This window comes from Corvus hawaiiensis, chromosome 1 (assembly GCF_020740725.1).
Source record: "Corvus hawaiiensis isolate bCorHaw1 chromosome 1, bCorHaw1.pri.cur, whole genome shotgun sequence".
NCBI lineage: Eukaryota > Metazoa > Chordata > Aves > Passeriformes > Corvidae > Corvus > Corvus hawaiiensis.
The window spans coordinates 70838279-70864266 of record NC_063213.1 but is presented as its reverse complement, the minus strand read 5'-3'; positions in this window follow the sequence as shown (position 1 = coordinate 70864266).

Genomic DNA, 25988 nt, shown 5'->3' with positions numbered 1-25988 from the left:
CTATTAGAGACACCACTTTACAAGGAATTATTTCCATTCCTCCTGCAGTAGGCCCTTGTTCTCAGCTGGCAATCAAACTCTTTTATATTTTGGCTTTTTTCCTGACCTAACATGAAGGGTCTTAGGGCCTCCTGGGGAGCTGGAGCCCTTCAATCAGCAGCTGAGTGTAAGGGGGAGCTGAGCAGTGTTTGGGACAAGTGGGTTTGAGGGGCCTGTGCTTCCCCTGCCCAGCTCTGTGTCCAACTTTGGCTGCTGGGGTCTCGGGAGAGATGCATTCACAGTTTTCCTGGGGTAATTGCAACAGGGCACTGGGCAGCAGCAGCTGCTGTTGTTCTGCTTGTACCTCTGCTCCAGCTGAGTGAAGGTTAATTTAGCTGTAAATGTTTGACACTCTGAGTGGATAGTGTGGGCAGAAAATTGTTGCTTGTGAGTGTGACTGCCTCAGAAGAAAGTCTCAGTGTTTGGGGGTTTTAACACCTTGGCTTCTCTTTAAGACTTTCCATTTTCATCAGCCAGTCATCTTCCACTGTGGAAATAATCCCCTTTTTTTTTCTGAAGCCATCATTCTGTCATCACATGTCACTACGATGGTTACAAGTTTCTGCCTGTGTCACTTGCTACGTCCTAATTCTGTGATTCTAGGTGTCAGGGCCTCTGGTGAAGACCAGGATCCCTGAAGGCCTCTTCGAGGATGGCACATAACTCCCCGTTGGCCAGAAAACATCAGGAGAAAGAAGAGCAAAGGCTGCTGATAGGAAGTCAAAGACTTCCCTGGCTTTATTTGGCTTTGGAAACAAAGGATAAATGTAACTTATTTTACTGCTTACATGTCCTGCCGGATAAATAAAACTTACATTTGAATTAATTCAGAACCTGGACTCCTTCCCAAAAGGGAAGGATTGTGTGTGTGTTTAGGTGGACTAAAAGCTACTTCTCAGCTGAAGTGGAAACATAGCAATTCCACTAAAATATCACTACAATAAGTATGGCTACTTTTCTGTTGCTGTATTTTAAGCCATAAAATCTAAATGGGAACTCTTCTCTCTGTTCCTCACAGAATGAAGCTCCCACACATTTCTGTGGTCTTCCTAGTCACCAGGATCAATTGGTTGTGGACTCCTTTTATATAAATCCCACAACTATTGTCTGCCATGCCATTTGATATGCCCTATATGATGATACTGGAGTGAAAAATCCTGGAAATGCCATCATGCCAAAATACCTGTTTCTTTCCCTAAAGAACTTGCCAAGAGTATAATCTTTAGTGACGTTAGAAATACTTGTTGAAAATGACCAGTCAAATAATTGGTGTATTTCAGCCACCTTATATTATCAAAGCACTGAAACTCAAGGGTGTAGAATACACCAGACCTACAAGATGTGTATTTGGCAGCTGTAATCCATAATGTTAGGGTAATATGTGTATGTTCATCATACTTGTCTTGATTTGAATGTAGTTTACAAGCTCTTCCTTAGATAACTTCTCTCAGACTGAAGAGCTGAGTCTTGTAGGCCTCTTGGACAAATCTGCATTAGAGTTAAAAGGTTTTAAGCCTGCACATACTGAAAGATTGAGTCCTCTAGGGAAAAAAAGGCCATTTCAGGAAAGAAAGACCACTTTATATTTCTTAATCTCTTTCCTCCTTCAGCTTTCACTGGTGACCTTTCTTTTCAGGAAGGGCTGAGTTTGCAGTGTCTCTGCCCATCCTGTCCTGATGTGTGTGTCTATGTGCTTCTGTGTGGTTTTCCCTTATTCTGGGCTAGTTCTTCATTTGTGACTTTTTCAGCTGCCACCCTGGTGATCCTGTCTTAGGGGAGATGCCAAACAGGAGTCTCAGGTCTGAGGAAGAAAAACCCTTTTGTGTAGGTCCTACAGAAATAGATATGCAATACTAGCATGATTTATGCGACATGCTATGTGTGGGTTGAAGTAAAGCCACTGAGGTTTATTACTTCAGGTCAGGATAAGGCTGAGGCTTTGAAATAAGTGTCTCTGCCTCCAGCTGCCCTATGGAGATGACTAGGTTTTCCCACCAACACAAAATGGTAGGTAAGTCTGTCAGACTGACTCATACAGAAAGGGTGAAAGATGATGTCCTCTAAAAACCTGGGTTTATTCCCGTAAACCCCAAAAGCAGGAAAATAAAGGATTATGGTGAGAATTTCCATTGCTTGAGGAGAGGAATTGAATAAGAAAGCCATACACATTATAAAAGAATAGACTTGCTCCTATTTTGATGTCTTTTTTCTTTTATTTTTTTTGTTTTCTTTTATCCCCCTACCCTGTGCTTGGTATGTCTGTTACAATGTGATTAAAGCAATAGTTTAAGCAAAATCTCTCTGCTTTTTGATTGAGCACTGCAGTGTCAATTTCTGGGATCTGGTTTTATAAGCTGAGGAATGAGTTGGGTGGGAAAAGGTTGAATCACCTTAAAATCAGACTGTGCTCATATGTTACGAGGTTAAATTATTGTAAGACTTCTTCCTGGTAACCAACTTGTGTGACTCAGGATTGAACAATGTTGATGTTAAATGGTCTGATAGGTCTGTTCTTCCAAATGAGATCTGGCTAGTCAGGCGGGCATCAGTTCATTCCTAGTATATAACACAGTGACACAAAGACAAATAACTTGATGAAGGAGCCCTGAGAGTGGCTGTGGAATTACCTAATTGTGGATAAATAAGAGTAGAGGTCATCAGCATCCCAGCTTTTACTAAATTTAGGTTGACTACTTAAGAAAGGAAATAGTTTCAAGAAAATGTGGAATGCTCGCCAAGGAGTTAGGTGATGGAAAAATCAAGGATCATAAAGGGACTTTATATTCTACAGTGCAAAGCTGAAGGATAGCTGAAAACTTTTCTGATTGTGCAGCAACAAACTGTAAGAGTCCCTATTGTGCCACCAGAATATAGAAATTTAGCGACTGAACAAAGACATTTCTTGAAAATACAAGTGTGAAAAATGCAAATATGCTCCTATATATACATGGCCTAACCAGAACAAGACACAAAAAGTGAACAAAATCTGACTGGTTACAATCAGTTTGAAGGGGATCTTTAAAAAAAAAAAAATCATAGATTAATTTTAGAGACAATAAATATAGCTCTTTAGAACAACATTTAGAAATTTCCCTCTCTTTCTCTTCCCACTGCCAGCATCTCTTCTCCCTTGTATCAACCTTCCCTAGACACTTTCTCCTTCTTTAATGTGCAGTCACTCAAACAATTGGCTTAACATTTGCTTCAGCTGAGAGGATGGAAGCTCTGGGGGAGAGGGCAAAGGAGTAGGATAAAAAGGAAGAAGAGAAAAGAAGCTGAAATAAAGAGCTGGAGGAAAAGAAACTAAAAAATGCATTAGCAACCACCTTGACATATTTTCTTCCAGTAAGTCTGTTTTAGGAGACCTGACTCATTTCTGGACACCCCCTCTTCCTTAGGATCTTCTTGTGCAAAAGAAGAAAGAAGTTGGACTGACAAGTACATGAAGAACAATCCCTTTGTAGTATAAAGCAAATTAAAATCCATTTATTTACTCTGATCCTGTCACACAAAGTGAGCAAAACCCACTACCTCAACAGTAAGGCCAGGTAAATTTAAAACTAAATAAATTACATTGAATGCCATTTGGAGTTAATTTGTCATGTTGGTTCAGTGTTACATCTGGCTTATTTTTTTTTCAAATTGCTAAATAATTCTATGACAAATGGTGACTTCTGTGATAAACAAATTGAGAAGTACCAGCCCACCTCCTGTGCCATAATTAAAAGACAGTTATTTTGTGACAGAGAGGAGAGCTTCTTATCTCAATATGCATCTCTGGGTATCACTTCTTGCTCACTGCAGGGACTTTGGGGTGGGTATGTTGTGTAATTTGAGTGGTTTGAAGAGGGCTCCTTAATCCTCTGTCCCTCGTAAACAAGTGGCATAGGGAACAATGTTGAGGCTTACAGAAAATTGCCAGTTTGGAGATATGTCAGTCACATCAAATTACAAACCTAGATGAGGATTTCAAGTTGTTAAACAGATTTGATTTGGAGGAGTCAAGTTCTTCAGTGATATGTACAGAGCTGAAAAGGGTGGATCAATCTGCATTGGTTTGAGGACAGATGGAACTGGCAAGGCTTGCACAAGATTAGCTTGAGAAGCACCGCAAAGATTTGATTCAAATCCTGTTGGGAGCATCAGTGGGAATGAACCCATGGATATTAAAGTGCTTTGGGTCAAGCTTCAGGAATGTACTGTAAATAAAGTTAGTTATTTGGCCCTAACTATGGGCAGACATGCCCAAGCAATAAGCATGCCTCCTGTGTGCTTAGGAATTGAGGGTTTGGGTTTTGAGATCTGTGGTTTCTTTGGTTTCTTTGAGGTGTGGGATTTGTTTTTTCTCTTTTGTAGTTGCTCTCCGGGATTTTTTACTTCCCAAACATTACAGAGACAGAATTTAGATCTTCAGCAGTCAACACCAGTATGTATTTGTGTATGGGGAAACCTGAGTCAGAAGAGAGAACGTAAAGAGACCAATAAAAAAGAAAAAGAGAATTTAACTGCCAGTCAGATTTCGGTTGCTTTTCAGTCACTTGCTTCTTGATGCTCTGTTAAATAGAAATTTATTAAAATTTAAATTTGAAAATAAGTATTTCACAGTCTGCTTTTCAACCAACTTTAAAAAAAATTTTTTTTTTTGAAAAAGTGAGACAGTGTTGATGTGATTATGGCAATAAATTTTTATGGGCTGAAACAAAAAAGGGAAGATTTACATTGCATTTTGAAAGCTGTGAAACTTACAGTAAGTCTGTGGTTCCAATACCAGTAAATAGCTCTTATTATATTACAGGATAGCCATTCTTTGTCTGGAGACTGAAAGCAGAAATTGAAAAATATGGTTCATATATGAAAACATTTCTTTAAAAAGTCTCATAAGGTCATGTTATGCAGTGAAACAGCTGAAACCAAAAAAAGTCCAACAAGTACCCTATTTCAGGGTGTGATGAGTGATGTGACAGAGCAAGCTGGATCAATGTATATTGCACCAAAACCAGGGATATATGAGCCAGGTGATTCCAGATCCATTGCTCCATGTGGGCTACATCACTGCCACAACAGCAGGCCCTTGCTCATTGTAAGGCTTGGCATATGCAGAATGATCAATCCTTTAAGCTGTTACACACTGGTTTTTAGGTCTACTAAGACTTAGCACTCATCTATTTTCTTTTGGCATCATGATGCCATTTTTCATGAAGCCCAAGGTCTGGTCTCCAGGCTGTGCTGTTTTGCCTCTCACTTAAACAGTTCTGTTACTCTAGATGATAGTAAGAGTGCCCAAAGGGAAAGACATCTCAAAAGGACTCCTGAAATATCTTGTGCTTGGCTAGAATGGTGATGAGTTGCTGGGAGGATCTAGCTCCAGTGTTACAGAGAAAACTGACTTTCCACAGTGGTCAGGTGTTGGGACCATGGGGAAAGAGGTGGCAACATGTTTACTGAGCACTTGGTCATTTTGAGGGTCTACTGAAGTACTGCTCAGTGCCTTAGAGATTTCTCAAGTGTTTGCAGGAGGGAGTTAAGCCTGGCTCACAACCAGACTGCCTGCATGTAATCATCCTCACCCTTGTGCAATGATGCTGCAGCTGTAAGTCATGCTGCCATGCTCCAAGAGTCCTTGAGGCTTGGATATGACTCTTTCCCAGCAAGATCTCGGGTTTGATAAACCCTCAGGCCTGGTGCCAGCCCTTTCCTGGAAAGGCATAGAAGGATGTGCTGAGAACCTGGGCTGTGTGAGGAGGCAAGAGAGGAATTCAGTCACTGCAGGGCACAGTTAACATGCTACTTGGCTGTCTCAGGATGGAAACTGTATGTGGGATTCAGCTCCATGATAAAACACAAATTAAGATTCCTGCATGTAGCTGTGTAAATGTGAGCTAATATCTAAGATCCTATCATAGTTAGTGGAAAGCTCATCAATGCTGTCAGTGGAGTGTGACAAAAGAGCTAGCTTACCTGAGACAGGCATTTATTTCCTATGTTAGGCACTCTTGTGTCTCTGTTGTTTGTATTCTTCATGTTGGAAAGCCTTCGTCAAGGCGTTAACCTACTCTGCATCAGTACAACCTTGGTTCATTTGAAGGGCCTTGAATTCAAAAGGATGATTCACCACATCCTTAAAAATACATAGAGTGACCACCTGTTCCTCAGCTGAAGGAACTCACATAGTAAGAGTGAAAGTGTGTGTAGTTACACTGCTGTGGTTTCAAGATCAGTGCCATTGGAAAGAGAACTGTGTAAATCCATATGTCTATGCTGGAGTCTGCTGAAAGAAGTCATGTGCTGACTCTGTTAGAGGAAACTCCTTGTGATGAACTGCATGATTTGTGCTTGACTGGAAGGAGCTGGATTTATGTCCTTAGAGAGCAAGGTTTTTTTTTGCCTTGATGGAATGAAGTGGCAGGGATGTTTGCACGTCTCTGAGAATGTTTCCACTGTCGTGGAAAATAAGTGGAGGCCGATGCATTCTCTTCTGAAATGCCCATCGTTCCTAGTACCATGTTTCTTTAGTGGATTTGTGTATCCTCTAGAGTTGTATTACAGAGAGGAAGCCTCTTATAAACAGTCCTCTTTATCTAGATGAGTCCCTTTAAAATGCTGCAAATAGCTAAATGTTTAGTGCCTGCAAAAGATCAGTCACTGAACAAAGAGAGACTGATTCATCTTTTTAATTGCCAGTAAGTACAGCACAGTCTGAAAATTGACAAGAAGGTTACACTTTTTCTGGAGCTTTCTCTGCTAGTCTGAATGAGAAATATGGATTTTAGCAAGAGGGGGGTTGGCAAAATTGAGTCTATAACACATTACTAATACTGCAAGTGAAATGCCATTCAGGCTTTCCATAATGCTTGTTTCTAAATCCTTTTAGAATTGGTCTGAGAATTTTTTTTGGATTTTCCATAGCTAGGGAAATAACTAATTTGCAGCTATCCAAGGTGGTTTCCCAAAGGCTCCAGCAAACAGAGAGGAATAAAAGAGTGTCACCTTTTCAATTACTTTTGTCTTCCAACATGCAGGAAAGAAAAGCACAAGCAGTGGATAACAGAATTGGATGAAAATATTGAATGGGTGAAAAATTAAGGCAATAAGATTCAGTAAAATCCCTATAAATTTTTTCTGTCTTATGTATTAGAGTAAATGTAAGGATGAGCCCTGTGTTAAAAAAAACCTGACAGGGCAAAGCAATATCCCAGAGTGACACAAGCAACATATTGATGAGTCCCTTCCTTAATGGATAAAGGAGAACAACTCAACTGAATTCAATGGGGTTTTTGTTTTATTTTTTTTCTATTTAAGTCAAATTTGCGCTTATTTTCCAATAGTGTTTCATCTTTTGATTAGTAATGTGAAGTGCTATGCATAGAATTGTCTCTCTGTTTAATATGTTATCTTGGTACATTGTAAGTATCTTGATACATTAGCCTATTTTCATAATTTAATTTAATAATTTCCTAATTTCATAATCTCAGTTTAATTTTCGTAATTTAATTCCCCTTAGTTTCCTTTCCTAACCCTTGAGGGGTGAAATTTTGGCTCCACCAAGGTAAATATTAAAACTTGTGTTGACTAAAGTGGGAGTCAAATCTCCAAGAAAATTCCATCTCTTAAGATGAGGGGTAGGATTAAGGGGCAGGGGAAGAGAGGTATTTCCAACTAATCACTTACAGGAACAGTTTCTTACTGTGTGTATGAGTAATTTTAGGGCAGTTCAGATGTATAAAAGAAGAATTTTTACTTAAGTATCTCTGAATAAGTTTGAAAGAGACAAGTTGCATGATGTTCATAATCTAGTAATATCTAAGGTAATGGCATCTAGTAATGACAGCCAGCCATGTAACTGTAATAAAATAATTAAATTCTTTAGTAATCAAGGCAATAATGTCTTTTGCATTGCCCTACACATTTGGGTTTAACCAGATCACTCTCTGGCAAATGCTTAAAATACTGTGTTGACAGCTCTTCTGCTTGATTTGAAACCTGAATGTTATGATTTGGTCTTAATTTCTAATACACACTCTTGAGGGATGGACACTGGAAAATGGAAGAAGGAAAGTGTTTTCAGTGAAAAACATAGTACAGTTGAGGTACCAACAAGCTAAAGGATATGCAGAAGAGCAGTACTCTTCGTCCGTGGTGAGTTTCATGAGTCACATTATTCTTCCACGGTGTTGTACCGAGGAGATGAATAGAAAATGCTTTGCTTACAGGATGGCTTGGAGCAAGTTCTGTTAAGAATTATTATTACCTGGTCTTTTACAACAGAAAGTATCTGGATCACTTGGTAACTTCTGACTTTTTCAATCACTATCCCCAAAATGTAGGAATATAAATAATGTATTTGGCCATGCCCAAGAACAATCAATTGATGAGTTTGATAGGTCTAGGAAAAGAAGAAATCTCAATGGCTATTATTCACCAAGTGTTGTTAGACTGAACAAGCCTGAAAAACAAGACACATGATTGGCCAGATTATTTTGAGAAGTGTAATGCAAAATAACAAGAAATAACAGCAATCATTACTTAAATGGCGTGGTGGAACAGCATTATGGCACTGCTAATCAAAATCATCATTCACCAAGGTTTGCACTGAGGCAGAAAATGTATTGCCATCATTAAAATAATTACAGCATGAAGAAGTGTGAGGGAAAATCCACAGTCCCTCACTGAAAGTGTATGGTGCTAGTTCAACCAGATGAATCTAAAAGAAAGGATTTGATAGCACACCTAAATTGAAATTACTGGATGTTGCAAATGTTTGGGGTTTTTCTTCTTCTAACTTGATTCAAAATATTGCTATTTCATATAAATGATTTATTTAAAGTCACCTCAATTCTTGAGGTGCTGCAGAACATGCAGTCTCTGTGATGATGTTTTTCTCATTTAAATACAAAAATAACAATCCTCAGTCTTTTTCTTTGCAGTCATCACAGTAATAAAAACAGAGAGAAGATGAAACCACCTGTTGGGTTGAAAACAGTTCAGCTGCCGAATAAGAATTAATAAGGTTAAAGTATTGTAAAGGTTTTGCTGTTGTTTGGTACCTTTTAATCTCCCTTGCAGAAATTTTAATGTTATTCTCCATTACATGGCCACTACATGGCTTTAAAGAATAGATTCTTTGAGCCTTCAAGAAGAATAATGTCCTTGTTTTCTTCAGTGATTTTAAATCTAGAGCCCAAACCTCTTAGTGTCCCCAGAGTATAGCACACAATAACCTCCTATGCTATGATTCCAGTCCAATGGACTTGAAGGGTGCCACTTTTTTTTTTTTTCAACTTTCTGTAACAGCCAAGATTCTTCTTAATGGAGCCCAAAGGACCTTATATGTTTTATATAGACCATTCTTCAACCTATGCAGTTATTTCCCATGCTAATCAATGTTATCTCTCAAAAATCTTCTTCTGAGGAAAAGGAGCTCTTGGTTGTGGGGAAGTGTCTGTTTGGTTTTGAAGATGCATAGACAAGCCTTTACTAATGTTCTTGGGTTTAGTGGCTGTCTTGCTGTTCTGCACTCAGTGGTTCCTATTTCTGGTCTCCATCATATCACTATCCATAGCATCCAGGGGATAAGCTTTCCAGTGTTCTATGTTAATGTTTCACTGAAAGTAGAATGCTTAATAAATGTGGACATAATGGGGTCAACATGTACCAACTGAATTATTTTTCATTCTGGTTCTTAATTCTTAATACTTCTGTGGTAAAACCACTGCTTTGTCTATCCAAGCAGTACTCTTCTTTAACCTTTCAAAGTGTAAAGAAGCCTTGGTAAAGGTATGGACTCAAGGTCACAGTTCAAGACTGGGGAGTATTCAAAGGTTGTATTTCCAATAAGTTCCCCCTTCTAATTAATTTTATTAACTGTCCAGTTGTCACTAGAGAAAAGGAAATGTACTCTAAGTAATTCTTCTGTTTTTCAGTATTCTAGTCCAACACTTTCTATGTATTCAAGAAATGCTGAGGGATAAAATGATGGGCATTTGTTATTAAAATCTATGTCCTATGAAAAATTTTGCTATGAATCAACTGTGTAAAATCCACAGCATTTTTGTTCTATTATTAACTGCTATTCAGGCAGTCAGTCTGTGCACTTTTAATCTTTCTGTCATCAGTGATTGGATTTCACTCTGGCAGTTTTTTGGACAGAAACCGAAAACTTCTGACAAGCTCCGTAAAGACATGATTTTTGGCAAAAGGGACTTTCTTTGGCAATTAAAACATTTCTCTCTGGAATTGCCATCAGGGCCCAACTAGGGCAGACCTAGTTCATTTTTCTGTCTGACTTTTTTTTTTTTAACATTCAGAGTAAAAGATCAATTATTCTGGTAAATGTTCCTCATGTGTTTAAAAAGGCATATATTTCATTGGAAGAAGAATGCTTTGCTGGAAATAAAAAAGGCTCCAGGGGTAGATAAATTCATAACTGGTATAAAATCTAGTAGCTCCAGGGGGATACCCTGTGATGACTTAGCTACCTGCACTGTAATAGTGATTCCCAAATTAGGAGGCATATTCCTGGTGGTTAAGAGTGAGCTCATCAGTTTGACTGCAAAATTCAGCCTAATCCAGTGTTTACACATTTGGTTAAAACAGATAAAGTGCCAGACTGTGATTTGGTCGCAATGGCTGAACTCTTTGCTTCCTGGAACTGAGGTGCTCTTCTCTGATGGACAAATACTTTAGACTTGACACCTCCCACTCCCACCTTCTTTCTCTCATGTTCTCAGAGCCTGAGGAACGTTTTATATTGTGCTTTGCACAGTGCCTGCTGCTGTGAGATCAAGAGCTCTGACAGGCTTGTTTGGGTGATTCAGGGACTAGGTCACTCTAATAAGAAATGCAAAATGTGAGGCAGTGTTGCCTCAGCTGTGCTGCAGACTCAGTTTACTCCATTCTGCAAAAGTCCCTCTTGGCCAACATTTAACGCCATGGCTGGCACAGCAGAAATTGCTCTGAAACCTGGTTCACACACACTTGCTCCATAGGAACAGCTGGACTCCTCTTTTGTGCTACTAATAAAAATTCTGCATGCTTAAATTGATCTTATTCTCAGAAATGATTTAAAGGCTCCATCATAAAGTGCCATTTGAAACTCATGGGGTTTTTAAATCTGCATTTATAGAGAGAGTGTGTGCAATAATGCACAGAATACCCAAAGGGAAATTTAGAGTGACATAGTTACAAGTATTTCTAGGGTTTTTCCTGATTTATGGTGTCAGTGAGACTCAGCTGTAATTATCCAGATCTTCATAGCTTTACTTTTTTTTATATTTACTTTGTCATATATGAATTTTTTACAAATAAAAATTAATGAGAGTTGGCTACGGTCTAGGGGTTTGAACTTTAAATTAAGAATAAATACTTCACATAAAGATTAAAATTCTGTCTTGATATTTAAGGTTGTTTCTCACTCCTTGAAATGAAGGGGGAAGAAGTGAGGTTTTGAAGTGGGACATCCCCTTCAGTTTCAGTATTATTCCTTCTGGCTACATCCCTAGCCATTCCTCATGTTATGTTTATACGTGCAGTACATATTCTGTTGTGAACTCTTTAACGTGCTGTTCAGTAACCATATTTGAGGACAACCATCTGGTTGAAAACTTGCTGCAAGGATGGTCCGGTAACCCTGAGAATAGTGCAGCATGAGGACAAATATGGGGAGACACCCCAAAGTGTGGAAAGTCCTCCGTTATGAATTCGGTGTTGGTGCTCTCTTATATAAGAGAGCAGTGGAAAACAGTTTTCAAGGTGGGAACTGAGGGATGTGTTGGAAAGGAATCTCCTCTGGAGATGGACGGCTCACCTCCTGATGGAGAGCTTCCGGCAGGCAGCGTCAGTGTGCAAATCTGTCTCCTGCAACACCATTGTAAATGTAGCCTTTTCCCCTGAAGTACAGTTACTTGTATTAAACACTGCCTCTCTTTTCTTCTTTTGCTGGTTTGGTTTTTTTTTAACCCTTTTTTATCTCAATATTTCTTGTTTGCTGGTCAACTATGCATGTAACTGAATTTAGAAAGCTTTTTTTTCATATCAGCTGTACTGAAGTATGTCCTGTGCTTTGTTAAAATCTGACCCAAAACAGGCAGCAAGCTGAAAATTTTGGACCAAGAGCAAAATCAAAACCATACCAGGTCCAATCAAATTTCTAAAGCACATTCTGAGTTTCAGAGCAAGATACAGAAAAATTCAGTAATGGGGAATAGAGTAGAATGTCTCCAAGGATACAGAACTACTTGCTCAGCCATAACTGTACTATCCGTTTTACAAGAGCATATTTCCTTTTGGAGCTCTAGACCCTTCTTAAATCACCTCAGAGGTCTGTGGCCAAGAATGAGAAGAAAAACATGTAAAAAGCATTTTTCTATCTGCAACTGGCTGTTCTTGTCCTCTGCACCTCTTCTCTTCCCTTACACATCTTCCTTCTATTTAAAAGTCTTCTTTGTAGGCAATTCAAACACAGATATTATCATTAGTGAAGAGCTTCCTTACCACCCTCTGTTCATTTCACTGTTCATTTCTTTCGTTCCATCTTGATGATACAGCTTAATAAAGACCCAAAAGATGAAACAGCCATATTTAAAGTGATTCTTGTCATTTTGGAGATTCTTGGGTCTGATAAATACCTTGATTTTACATCCAAGTTTTCTTTTGAAATAATTTGGTAGGACCTGAAATTTATTTCTCCCGTAAGTTGTTCTCCTGAACTCTGCTCTATAAAGCATGGATGAAAATCAGTACATGAAGTGGTCATGGATGAAGGCAACAGTGTAATCCCGGGAGATGTATTGCTTACTCTGGTGGGACTCATTGTTGGAGACAAGGAAAATGTAAATAATTTGAGGTTTGGAGGGTTTGGTGTTCTGGCCAACTGGCAAAAAGAAATAAATTGTTTTGGGCTGACTTAAAAGTGAATGTGTATATTTGGAATTGCTGGCAAAACAGAAAGTGGACTTTTGAGTAGTAATCTATGTCCTACAGCGTGGACTATGGTTATTCATCAGGGAGTCAAGAGGAACAAAGACTACATCATATCTTTACCTGATTCAGAACAGACATTTTTCCTTGAGGAATGCTGCATTTAATTCCAGTTTGCCTTTCCTTGTCCTGTCCTCTTGCTACTTCACATTATATGAGAATTTAGATGGCTGAATCATAAAAAGACAGAACGAGAACAGAGAACACATATTCTGGCTATGACTCTCACAATGGAGTGAGAGGGAGGTACTTTTTTCACCCAAATTCTAGTGTGTACTATAGTAAGATTTATTTATCTGTCTCTGCCTAGAAATTGTGTGTAGCCTATTCTGGTTTTGTGGCCTGTGCTGGAGTGCTCTTGGAATCCAGCTATGTTAGTTGAAGTATTTGAAAACTAGTAAAATAACATGTTAGCACTTCCAAACCCAGTTATTTTCTTCCTTATTTTTATCCATCTTCCAAGTACAACTAAGATTAAGTGGTTTTGAGTAGAGAGCCATCCTGGAAATACTAAAAATCTGCTGTCTTATCATGAGCTTTTTGTACTAAAAAGTATTTAAGCAATGAGAAGTGAAGAAAGTTCCTCAGTGTGTCCCACTGGTTTCATTGTGGTCAGAGCTGTGAGATGATTGAAGCACTACCATCCATGTGACAAACACTGCCCTCACTTTCAACCCATGCAAACTTACTGGAATCGAATGCTACAGTGCTTGGCCCTTTAAACCTGTCTGCTTCCTCTGCCTGCCTTTCCTTCTTACTCAAAGGACAGACCTGGACTTGCCTGGAAAATTTGACTCTCCTTCAGTTGATAACATTTTATTCCCAGGACTTTTCGTCTGTATATTATTTCCAAAGATTCAAAGAACATCACATGTGCCCACACATGCAGAGAACTGGGTGCTTCTGCAATATTTCCATGAAAGCTCAACAGTAGCATGCAATAAAACTGTGCAGTGCTTCCATTAGCAGCACACAGCATGAAATACTTTTTCTCCTCGGTGGGAGACCATGGAAAGTTGGAAGGCTGTGGAAACTGTCAGTGGATGGATCCAGTGATTCACTTTGTCACAAGAACTGTGTTCAAATCTTCTGAGAGTGTTCCCTCTATCACCACACCAGATGTTGATTTGTAAAGCATCAGCTGAAGAAGCAATACTATAAAAATTGGCTTAGTTTCAAAATGCCCCCAGGGCTTCTACAGGAGTGTCCACTCTATTGCTTTTCAGCTCCTATCTCTCTCTGCTGGTAACTTGGGTAAGATATGTGTGAGCTGTAACTGAGAGGGCAATGGTAGGGCAATACAGGGTGAGTTCTCCCTATCTGTGTTAGAGGAACTGGCTTAGACAGGAACAAGAAGGTAAGTAATAGATGCTTTAATAGATGCTTTTAAACTTGGTGGTAAAAGACAGACTCTCTCAGGTGCTTTGAATGGTGTACGTCATCCAGACTTCTCCTGAGACTGTTTAAAGTTATTATTTGCTGCCCCCAAATCCTCTAGAAACTATTACCTTATATGAAATGCAAAGCCACTAAATTCTTTCCTAATGACAGTCATTCAAAATGGATAGTTTAGAAGAGTTATAGCTAGCCTTATGCCAGGGACTTTTTATAGTGAAATGAGACCTAAGCGGTACCTTTCTCAAGTATACCTTTCAATCAATGTAACAAAAACTGCCTCAGTCTAATGGGAGAGAGAACTACACAGGAGAAGGGTGATTATTTTCTTCTCTCTCTTTGCCTAGAGATAGCTATACTGACCGTGCTCTGCTGAAGCAGAACAGGTTTGACACCTTTGATTTTACTAAGAGTGGCATTTTTATCCAAATTCTTCGTGTTCCTGTCTAGCTCCACCAAACTTGTGGTTAACTGATGACACAGATTTCAAAGATTGCACAAAGACTTCATTTGCATAAATGTTTGGGCCATGACTGTTTTAATTTAGGTTGTTAGTGTGTTTGAAAAGTGCTTTTTGTCTGTTCACTAGTTTTTTCACTTGTTTCTTCCCTATGTTCCTGTTTAAATATATCCACAGGACTGAATGTGTTTAGTTACTCAGCAAGGAATCAGAAACATGATTATGGGGCCTAAGTGATGAATTACACAGCAGAAATGGTGCATGGAGAAAGTAGCTCCCTTGTGAACAACTTTCAAGCAAGAAATTGTTGACTCGCACTACCCGAACACTTACAAGTAATTAATCCAGTCACAAACATCTGGATTAAGTTTTTTAAAGCTGATGTAAATTTTACAGCCATTTAAGGCAACGTCCCTTTATAGATTTCTTCAGATTTATAAGGCTTTCCTCAATATGACACAGTTAATGGGAAATATGGTGTTAAACTTGCAGCAGTCTGGCAGTGAGGTGCCTTCTTCTCAATACTAAAAGTTCTTAATCTGGAACCAGAGCAGGTGTCTGTGTGTCTCTGTACTGTGAGCCTATATGGGGAGACCTTCCATTTTCGTGAAATGTATGTCAGCAGAGAAACCAAACTGTGATGACTTTAATTTGGGTATATAGTCATGTGCAACAGAGTCCAGAAAGCCATACTGCCAGGCCATCCAAGATTTTGTCAGATGGCTCTGACTGGTTCATTTGCATAAAATGAAAGCTGAGGTACCTCTACTGCCAAACACAACACACACTGGCTAACAAGGATGCCTATAACATACAGTTCAAAGTTTATTAGTGAACTTTTACTGAACAGCCTCTGGCACTTGGATTTGTTTTCCATTGGTGGGGAAGTGTGGAAGCAGCTGCCAGGCACAACTTTCACAAAACTGCATATTTCCAGGATGCTTAGCAAATAATCTCTGCATCTGGCCAAATGCTTCCTGAGCAGCTTTGAGGCCTGAGCCTGAAACAGGCACAAGACTGGGGAGGTGAAGGCTACAAAGGCAGAGTACACTCCCTGCATGCCTCAGAAGATGTGTGGGTCAGCTACTTCATTCTCACATGAGTGTAAGGTGCTTCCTGCATGTAAAGTTTGACACCATCTCTCTCATTGCATTTCATGTGGTTTCTCTTAGCGCTTCAAACACAGAGAAATGATTTATGGTTAAATAGCAGACACAGTTGTAAGCTATCAGCCAGCCCTCCAATACGGCCTCCAATAGTCACGTGTTTGCATGAAGTTTAGTCACAGCACCTCTGCAGTTTTCAGAAGGTCCTGAAATGCCTCTGAATTACTCAAGAGCACGAACTAATAGGAAAGGGTACATGGGCAGGACCTCATGAATACATGTGTCTTCTATAACTGGGGGAATATGCTTCACAAAATCTCTAGTAACACAGTTGGATGTGAAAGAAGAGATGTCATTTTCCTGAGCCATGCTGACATACTTGTTTTTCAGTGTGGGCTGATGAAATTCCACCTCTTGATTTGCATGTTGAAGTGAGTGTGTAGGGCTTCGTATTCTTCTGAGGGTTGTGAAGAAGTGGTGTGTGCATGACTGCAACACGAGGTAGCGAAGGCTTTGTACCACACCAGAGCAGCATTCTGGTACTGACCTCCAGCCAGGCTACAGGCCAGAGCTAGTATCTTTTATTAGGCCAGATGTTATTATTTTATGCACTTAAAATAAGGCATTACCTCTCTCTACTGGCCTTGTCTCACCTCACCTTTGATCCGTAGACTGCTGTGTTTTAAAAAAAAATTCTGAAAACTCATTCCTTTCTCCACTCCTTCACAATCTTTAAAAGTGCTAGGAGTGATAAGAAACATGAGGAATTATTGCCAGATAGACATAGAGGCAGTATGTCCAAGCTTCCTCTAGCCAGCTGTGTCATTCAGCCTCATCTGCAGCAGCCTTTGTTGTCAGAAGCCGATTCAAAATATATTGCAGATGATGACAAATTGTGGAGGGGTTTCGCAGTACGGGCCATTACTCACTGGACAGTAGATTTAGAGAGCACTGAGCTCATTTATAGGTCAAATGAAATGGTAAGACGTATTACCTCCACTGAATTATGTACTGGTCCTCCAATAAATGCAGCTCAGTGATCCCTGTTAAGGTAATTACAAGCAACAAAAAATACGCCAGCACAATGCACTGATTCTGCATGTCATGGTAACATAATGTATTGGCCCCTGGGATTCAGAATTACTCTATTTCTCTTCCCCAAGACAGACAGCTATGAAAAGGAAGATGGTCTTGTGGTTAAGGATTTGGATGCTAAAGATATGGTTTCAGTTTTCAGTCCTCTCTCAGGGTTCCTGTGTGGCCTCAAACAAGCCATTAATGCCTTTGTGTTTTTCTTCTCTGTCAGTGAGATGATGATTATACTAGCAGGAAAGATCTGAACTGGACTGAACCCAGTTCTTTCTTTTTTCCTTCCTTGTGTCCACACCACCCCCCCCCCCCCCCCCCCCCCCAATCTGTTGTTTCTTTACGGCTTTATATTCTTTGGGTTTACACCAATTCCTGGCTGACAAAAATGCCTAATCCATTCAGTATTTACAGAAGAACAATGGCATTTGATTTGGGTGTCTTTACTGAGGTCCTGAGGAATGTAGATAACCCAAACACACTCTTCATTCAGTGCTCTGTGCTGAACTACTCTGTGTCAGAGCTGAATATCTGTCTTGCCTTCTGGAAATGTGCACCTCTCCCTCCAGACTGCAGAGTGACATCAGGATGACAGCTCTCAAAATCTTGATGGGAAGAATGCAAGCAACTGGCTTGTGGCTGCAGTTGACCTGCCAGGGCTGGAGGCAGGCTCCCCTCTCTGAGAGCTGCTGATGAGTTTGAGATGTTTTGAGGAAAGACTTGGTGCTCAGCAGATTTTTCTATGACACTTTGCAACTATCTCAGTATAAAGAAGCACTCCAAGTGAAAGGAAAAAAACATCATTAAAAGTCGGTTAAATAATCTGCTGAAAGACTCCTCTCCTACTCTGTTTTTTTTCTCACCACAGCCTGTGGGCTTTTCAGAGTTTTTGAATGGAACGTAGACCCAGCTTCCTAATAATAATTATCTTGGTTTTTTCATTGTGGCATAAACAATAGTTTATTTTCTGTGCAGCATGTGAACTGAGTCCAAAGCCCTAATTTTTCACGGTCTACATGGAAATTGCAAACCAGATCGGCATCTGAACTTTTTTTAGCCCCTAGTTTGAGGAGTTGAACCCAGCTCTCCATCTGAAGACCCATGAACTCTGACAAGCTCAGTCTGAGTCCAAGCTTTGTTTTATCTCTCTGGTATCAATCAAATCAACTACAGGAACAGCTTCAAATATAAACCCTCTCTTCCCATGCCCCTTCTTCATTCTTGCAATGTCAAGGCAGTGTTAAGGATATTTTGATGTGCTGCCAGCTTTAAGACCATAAAGAATGGTTAACCCAGCCTGACTTTTGACCTCCTAACAGCAGACAGCACTAGCCACAGAAGTGATGTGCAAGTGGTAGAGGTGGCAGGGTACATTTATGGCCCCCCTACCTCCTCCAAGACTTTCCAGTCATTCTTCAGAGAGCAACTGCTTTAAAAATCTTTTTGATTACATGGAGAAGATGATGAAGAGGGTCAGAATTTCTCAGACACAGCTGCTGTCTCCTTACTCCTCCTCCTGTACATGCACACACATTTGCCTAAATACCTGTTAACTGCACTAAGGTGCTGACTTCCAAGTTATTCCTTTGAATGAGTTGAAAGCCTTTCCTGGAGAACACAGCAAAGACGGATTTTATTTTTTCAAAATTCTTTTCTATTTATTTTTCTTTCCCTCTTTTTTTTTTTTCCACATAGCAGGATGCCATCAGCTGGGTCTCCCGGTCGGCAGCAACATGATAGGTGGTGATGAACCTCGTGTTTGCAGCAAAGGCTGCTTTGGCTTGTGTCTGCCCAGAGAACAAAACAGAGGGAGCTGCCAAAAGAACCAGCCCGAGGTATGAAAGTTAGCAGTTAGCAGTAACTGCGGTGTGAAACATTCCCATGAAGCCCAGACATCAAGGATGCTGCTTGGAATAGCTTGAATGTCCTGCATTCTTTTCCAGTGAAAACAGCAGATATACACCAGCAGCGTGGGAGACAGCAGCCAAGGAGGAGCACATGAGTCCCAGAGAACAGGCCATCAATTTTCTTGCTGTGGCTGACTGAAGGAAACTGAAATGTATATTGCAGTGGCTTCTGATGCCAGAATGCAAGCTGCCCTTCAAACTCAGAGCATGTTACCCTAAAAACTAAGAAAAAAAAATCCCCAAGCTATTAATAGAATTGTATAAAGAAATACCTTGTAGTTTTTAATCACGTACATATGGAACTGAGAAACCAAGCATGAAATGTCAGTGTGGCTATTACATGGGTCACTGGAACAGGTTTATGTTAGCTAATATGCTGAAATAGTAGATTAGGAAGAGGATAGTTTATAGTCTTTATTTCATCTGTTGACAGGAAGAATCAGGAGCAGATTTGTTTTAGGCTTGATCCCATCACAGAACAGGTAGGAACAGAGCAGAGCTTAAAATCCAGGCAACTGAAATGGGATAATGACTGGACTGTGTATACATTTTTTGGTGAGTGAATGAGATGCTTGTGAATGAGAAGAGCTAATGAGATCACAACAATTAGCAGAGCAAAATGCTCTTGTGTGACCCTGTGAAGTGACTCAGCAAAGAAGTTGGCATCTGGTTGCAGAGCTGGTCCATACCCCAACTCCTCATGTGATGCAGCACTTAGGAGGAAAAGATCTCCCAGAGACCTGTAGAACACAAGTTTATTCTTAGAAGAAAAAGTGTTCTATCCTATGTGGTGATATGGGTGTTCTACCAGTTCACTAAAAATAGTGAGGCCTTCAAAGCCACCCTAACACATCTGAAAACCTCACGTCATTCTATGCTGGGTTTGATTGCTGTGCGCTGTAATTCCTGGCTCTTTGCTCCTGCCTGCTATTGCTCCTGTGTTTATTCTAGCTTTATGAGCAAGCAGTCTCTTTTGTGAGAAACAGAGCATCTTTGAAAAATCAAGCCACATGTATCTACCAGGCCTTCTTAAATTTTAATCAGAACATCATGAGAATTAAATCGGTTGAGAAGACCTAGGTGACTTGTGACATAAATGTGTACTCAAATGTAAAAGGTATTGCAAAAACCTGTCAGTAATTAGTCTCTTTCATCTAGCTTGGAACTAGGCCAAAACTCAAGTTGAAATTCTCTATGCAGTCATGACAGAGCAGGCTGCAGCCTTCAAAGCCCAGTGCAATGTAAGGCAGAATAGATGGACAGTGCTCTGGCTCTTACATGGCTACAGCACTGCAACATTTTCCTTCCACCCTCATGTATATTTCTGCTTTGTGATAAATTCTGCACGCTGTTTTGGCTGCGCTGGCATCCTGTGAGCTGTGTGTAGTGCTGTTTCAGGGAAGGCAGCTGCAACAGGGCTTTTCTGGTCCAGGTCAAGGAGGCAGCAGGGAGCAGCCTTCTCTGTCCAGCTCAGGAAGAACACCAGACTTTTCCTCTTGTTGCGGAAGATCAGAACAATTCTGAGACAGCTCTGAATTGGCAGTTTTCCCATGACATGTAGTCAAAGGTCTCAGCTCAAATTGCCAGCAAGCAAAAATGAAGGTCAATCCTAGAGAATATGGATGCTGCTGAGGAACAAACCCTGCAGTAGGACAGGTACAATACATGCCTTGGACCTTTTTTTTCCCCTGTCCTCCACCAAGTTTTATGTTTACTAGTTTGATTTATTTTCAAGCAGTAGAAAGATTTCAGCTTCATCTGTCAGGCTGGGGCAGCACATCTCATATCTTAAAATCTGCCATCACCAGTAAGAGCAGAACAGGGATTTATAAAAATGAACCTACACTTGCATGCTAATAATGTTACAGATGGATGTGAAGACGTGGCATCCTGATCCACATCTTTCATAAAAATTATGTCTATGGTGTTATTTTTTCCTTTTTGTCTTTAATTTGGAAGCCAAACTTTCACAGGACTGGCAGGAGAGGAAAGTTTGCATCTAGTTTTCATGGGTTCATTTGAAAAAGGAAGAAAATTAGTTTCAAATGTTTATTTTCTTTTATGATGTGATTGCTTTTCACCTCCATCCTCAAAAAAACTTTAATGTGTTTCACCACAGCTCTATTTCACATATTATCTTCAGACCAAACTGTTTCTTTCCACATTACATCCTAATGGACTCTATAGCTTGGTACATATCGACACAGGCACTAATGTAATGCAGTCTAAGATCAGCATATTGAGCTTTCCAACCTCAGTAGGGAGATGATAACTCAGTTATTTAATCTCTTATTTCTTCAATTAAGAGACTGTGACACTTTTGCCTCTTTCTTTTGCTTAATCTTACCCCTCATGGTGCTCATGCTTTTGTACTTTTTCTCTGCAGAACAGCAAACATATTTTAAGGACAGGCTGGGAATGGTGGCATATTCTTGAGAAATTTTCAGAGCAGGATTTTGTTAAAGATGAATTGGGAAGGAAAGGGGAAAAGACCCTTTATTTATATAACATTCTTCTCCTGCTCCTACTTTTTGTGCCTCAAAACGTACTTGAAATAACCCAAACGTGAGGGAAAAATATTTTCAATGTTTCCACATTTCAGAAACAAAGTGCTCTTCTCATTTGAAGCTGGTTCTCCAAATAAATACTTCAATGATTCTTGTGGCTTCTGCAGCAAATTTTCTGGGTATCTGCCTTGAAAACTGAGCTCTTGTCTTGTTCCATAATGCCGTGTACATTGAAAAAAGACCCAAAAGGTGACCCAACACTTGCCCTCCTGTCATTGTTAAAGGCAGAGTGTACAATTGTGTAGGCCATTTTGTCTGCAAAGACTGAGGGATCTGCAGCCATGTCTAGGCTGTCCTTTCTTGAATGATTTTTTGTGATTCTGAAGCCAGCAGTAGCTGGAATGACAGGATCTATTTTCAATAGTTCTGGACCAGCAATCTCTCCCAAATGATTTTGATCCTGCTGAGTGGATTAGAGAGTTTATGCAACAACAGAGCTCTGAAGTGTGGCTGAGACTTCCAGCAATAGGAGGCTGAGGGGGATGCTCAGTGCCATCTCCAGTGGCAGACTTTTGGGCAGTTGAGCTGAGCCCAGGGTATTTCACCTCATCAGAACCAGTGAAAATGGGAAACCACACACTGGTTTTGAGGGAAGAAAGGTAACTACCTTTCTCTGCTCTTTCTGGATGGAAAAGACTTACTGAAATCAACTGAAAGAATTATTCTGTAGAGGAAATGAGAAGAATTAAAAGATGTCATTTCATAATTTCTGACTGCTTTTTCCAAGGAAGGGTAGTGGAAGAAAACAGTCAAGGTCATGCTTACTAGGATACTACTTCCCAACATCTTGTTGCAAGAATTTTTACAGTGATTACAGAAATTTCTCACTGGAGAGATTGTCTAATTTCTTTCTTGCTCAATTCTCTTCTCGTAAACCAACAAACCAACACAATTAAAGTGACAGTTTTAACTCAGGATCTTTTTGACTTAGAGATGATACTTTTGTCCTCCTGTAAAGAATCAGGAAGAATTTTTTTTTTTTTTTTTATGTTTCATATTCAGGAACAGGAAGCTACTGGTAGTAGCTCATTCCTCTACTTTCAACTTTTAAGATAATACAATTTGTCAGTAGAAGTATTTCTAATAGATAAGTGAACTGTTTTGTTAAGTCTTCTCACTGGGTGCTGGAAAGGGTAAACCTTCTTCCATCTTTCATATATGCTATAATTCAAGCCTGAAGCAGGACCACCAGTCCAAGAGAAAACAGGGACATTTCTGAGAGAGGTACATTTTCACCACAGGAAGAAGAAAAGAAAAGAACTATGGGGGAGGAAAAAAATCAGATTTTATGTCTCCAGCAATCATTTCTCAAGGCATGCTTAGGCATCTGCTATGTATTTGGACTGTTTTACTAGCAGTTTTTATTTAACCAGGTGAGCAACTTTACCTATGAAAGAGGAAAAGATAACAAAAGCCTATGTGGGACATTTGTTATGATGACAAAAATAAGAATAAAAATATAATTAGATTAAGAAACACTGTGGGTATTGTTAGAGCCATCTCTCTTTGTTCCCCTTTTTATTGCAGAGCCCTGTGGTTTGGAGGTACTTGGCATTCTCTTAACTGGTTCTGCTTCCCTCCTACCAATTTCCCTCTAGGATTAGACAGCAGTACAAATATTATTGCACTCTGCAGGCTTTGCCTTCTGACCTGCTCTGCAGAGACATATGTGATGGAGTCAGAGCTGCTGAATAGAAAATGTCTTTCTTAACTCTGTAGTGCTGGAGGGATGCCAAGGTCCAGTAGTTCATAAAGGAGATGGAGCTGGTAGCATTCCTGAGGGAAGTCAGACTAAAGAAGGAGCCCCAGGTATTTAAGGAAAAATGTAAATTAAAAAAATAAAACATGGGGGAGGGGGAAGAGGAAGGGCTACAAAAGAAGCCGGTGAGGGGAAGTTAAGGATGTTAGCTGGGGTTTCTGATCCCTTCAGGAGTGGGACATGTGCTTCTGCAGGAGCTGTGTGACTGCAGTTCTCAATCCACCCCACTGGCCTTGCAGAGACAGATTCATGAAGCGCCACTGTCTGTGTATATATGAGTGTGTTGAGCGTGTTTCCCTGGGGAAAGTCTCCTTGGGAATGAATCAGATGAGTCAGAAGTGTCAATAGGTGGGAAGGCTTTGCTGCCCAGTGCTCCTGGTTAGAGGCCATCATCCTGCACTGCACAGCTCAGCTCCCAGCGCTGGGGTCAGAACCTCCTCTGTACAAATTCCCTGCCCTCGTTAAAGGCCTGGGAAACTTTCTGGGGGGCCTTTGCCAAAATGTTTGTTTATGGCGAAATCTTCTGTGGCAGAGTAACTGTAGCGAAAAGGATGGACTCACAGGCTTGCTCAAAACAAGGCAGAGCATCACCTGGGACCGTGCCAGACTCCCACACAGCTCTGCTAACACAATGCCATCCTGACCAGCAGCAGCCCTGTTGCTTTGGTGCTGCAGGGAGTGGTTGGGAATTCTCTGAACCCCTGAATTCCAAATTCATGTGGTGGATGCTGTATTTGTGTGCATACCAATGGCATGGAAAGAATTCCTCCTAGGAATAGCTTTAGATCCCCACTGTCACTCTTCCTTTTTGACCTTGACCAGGGTTTGAGCTACAGCTGCCAGTGGTAGAAATCTCTGCCAAGGCACTGGTAGGTGTGCCATGCTGTGCTGGAGACTGGAGGTGCCAGGGAGGGGGATCAACCAAGATGAAAATCAACAAGAATCTTCCCCATGAATACAACCCAATCCAAACTCAGATGCTCATGAGTGCTGCTAAAGGCCTGTTGATCCTGCCTGGATTTTGTTTAGCTTTCCTCAGTAACTCCTGTTGCTCTCTAATCCCTGAATCCATCAAGGGTCTGATGAAAAAATGCTAACATACCATGAGAGTAACTTGTATTTTGTTTTACTGAGAGTCAAGAACATAGTAAATGTAAGTCTATCCAGGGGTTGGGTTGGTCCCTAGAATTTTGTTAAAATTACAAATTATGTCTTTGAAAAGACTAGAAAAACTGTATTTCATATGTCATGTTTTGAAATCAGGGAGGACGAGAAATTTTCACAGGAGCACGTTTGGTGTGCAACCTAATTTGGACATCAAAAGGCGTTAGTTCACTGGATAAATCTTATCAAATATGTGTTTTAGTCTTACAATTGCTTATTTTTTTATGGCACTGCATTAATGAAGGTTTTCAGCTCCTCTTCAGTGGATATTATATTTTTGGAGAGAAATAAGTGGTTTATAAATTCTTCTTCCTCTTTTGCCCCAAGATAAGCAGTTGCAGTTGTCATTAGAGTCAAATCAGGCACCGAGCATTAACTGCCACCTTCCCAATGGCAAATACTGGATGGTAAACACTAGGAATGTGTGGCTCATTCACACTGTAAACACAATATATGCAAAAGCCACAAGAAAAGAATATGCTTTGGGTAAACAGAAGCAGATGATCACATACAGCTAATTTGTACCCCTATTATTTTCAAGTTGCACAGTCAGTTTCAATTTGAAAGACATCTTGCAGACCTTAGTACCTCTTGCCATGAGGACTAACCTTTCTTTCTAGTTATTTGACTTCAGGAGCTTGTGCTATAATTTTGGTGTTCGCGTTTATCCGTTGAAAGAAAAAAAGAAGGCACAGCTTATAAATCTTTCTTTTTCTAACACATTCAACAATAGTCTTCTGTGGTCTGAACTACAGCAGTTCACTGTACTTAAAAAAAAAGAATGCAAAACTTGTGTCAAGCTTGATACCAGGCAGCAGCAGCATGAGTGGAAATTGCTCACTGAGGTCCTTGCAAGGCATAATGTGAACACGAAGGACATATTACAGTCTAGCTGAGTGAAAAACTGCATCTCTACAGAGCAGGGCTTCTGCTTCTCACATCAACAGGCTTCATAGAGCCAATGATGGGACAGACATCCAGAAGTCTTACTTTTATTGTTTTATTTTTTGTTTAGCTTGCCTGCTTGGTAAAAAGTTGCATTTTATTTACCATTAATATTATTTTAGAGGCAGGGTTCCAATTTTATCAGTTTATAACTCTGACAAATGGGGCTCCTCATTTTCCTTCTGAGATTTCACATGACCAGCTAACTTTCCTGGCAAGCTGTATTTCCTATTGAAGGCTCTCCTCTGTGGAGTTGGCTGGGTAAGTTTTTGCTGAAACTAAACAGGAACAAGCCAGGTCTGCCGAGGAATCACACCAAACCCCTGAGCTGAGGGTGTTTGTATCCAGTGCTGTGCTGGCTCCTGGCAGCAGCCAATGCCAGTGGGATTGGCTGCTCCTTTCCCCTCACAGGGCATCCAGGCTCCGAGCACAGCTTTCATTGCACCTGAATTTACTTCTCATTGTGACAATTCAGTGCCCTTGTTAAAGCCTCGGTTGAGAAAACTTTATGTGAGTTGAACCTTGATAATCTCAGAGACGACTCTGATGACTCCGTGCTCTGTAATATCTCTGCATTTCTTCTGC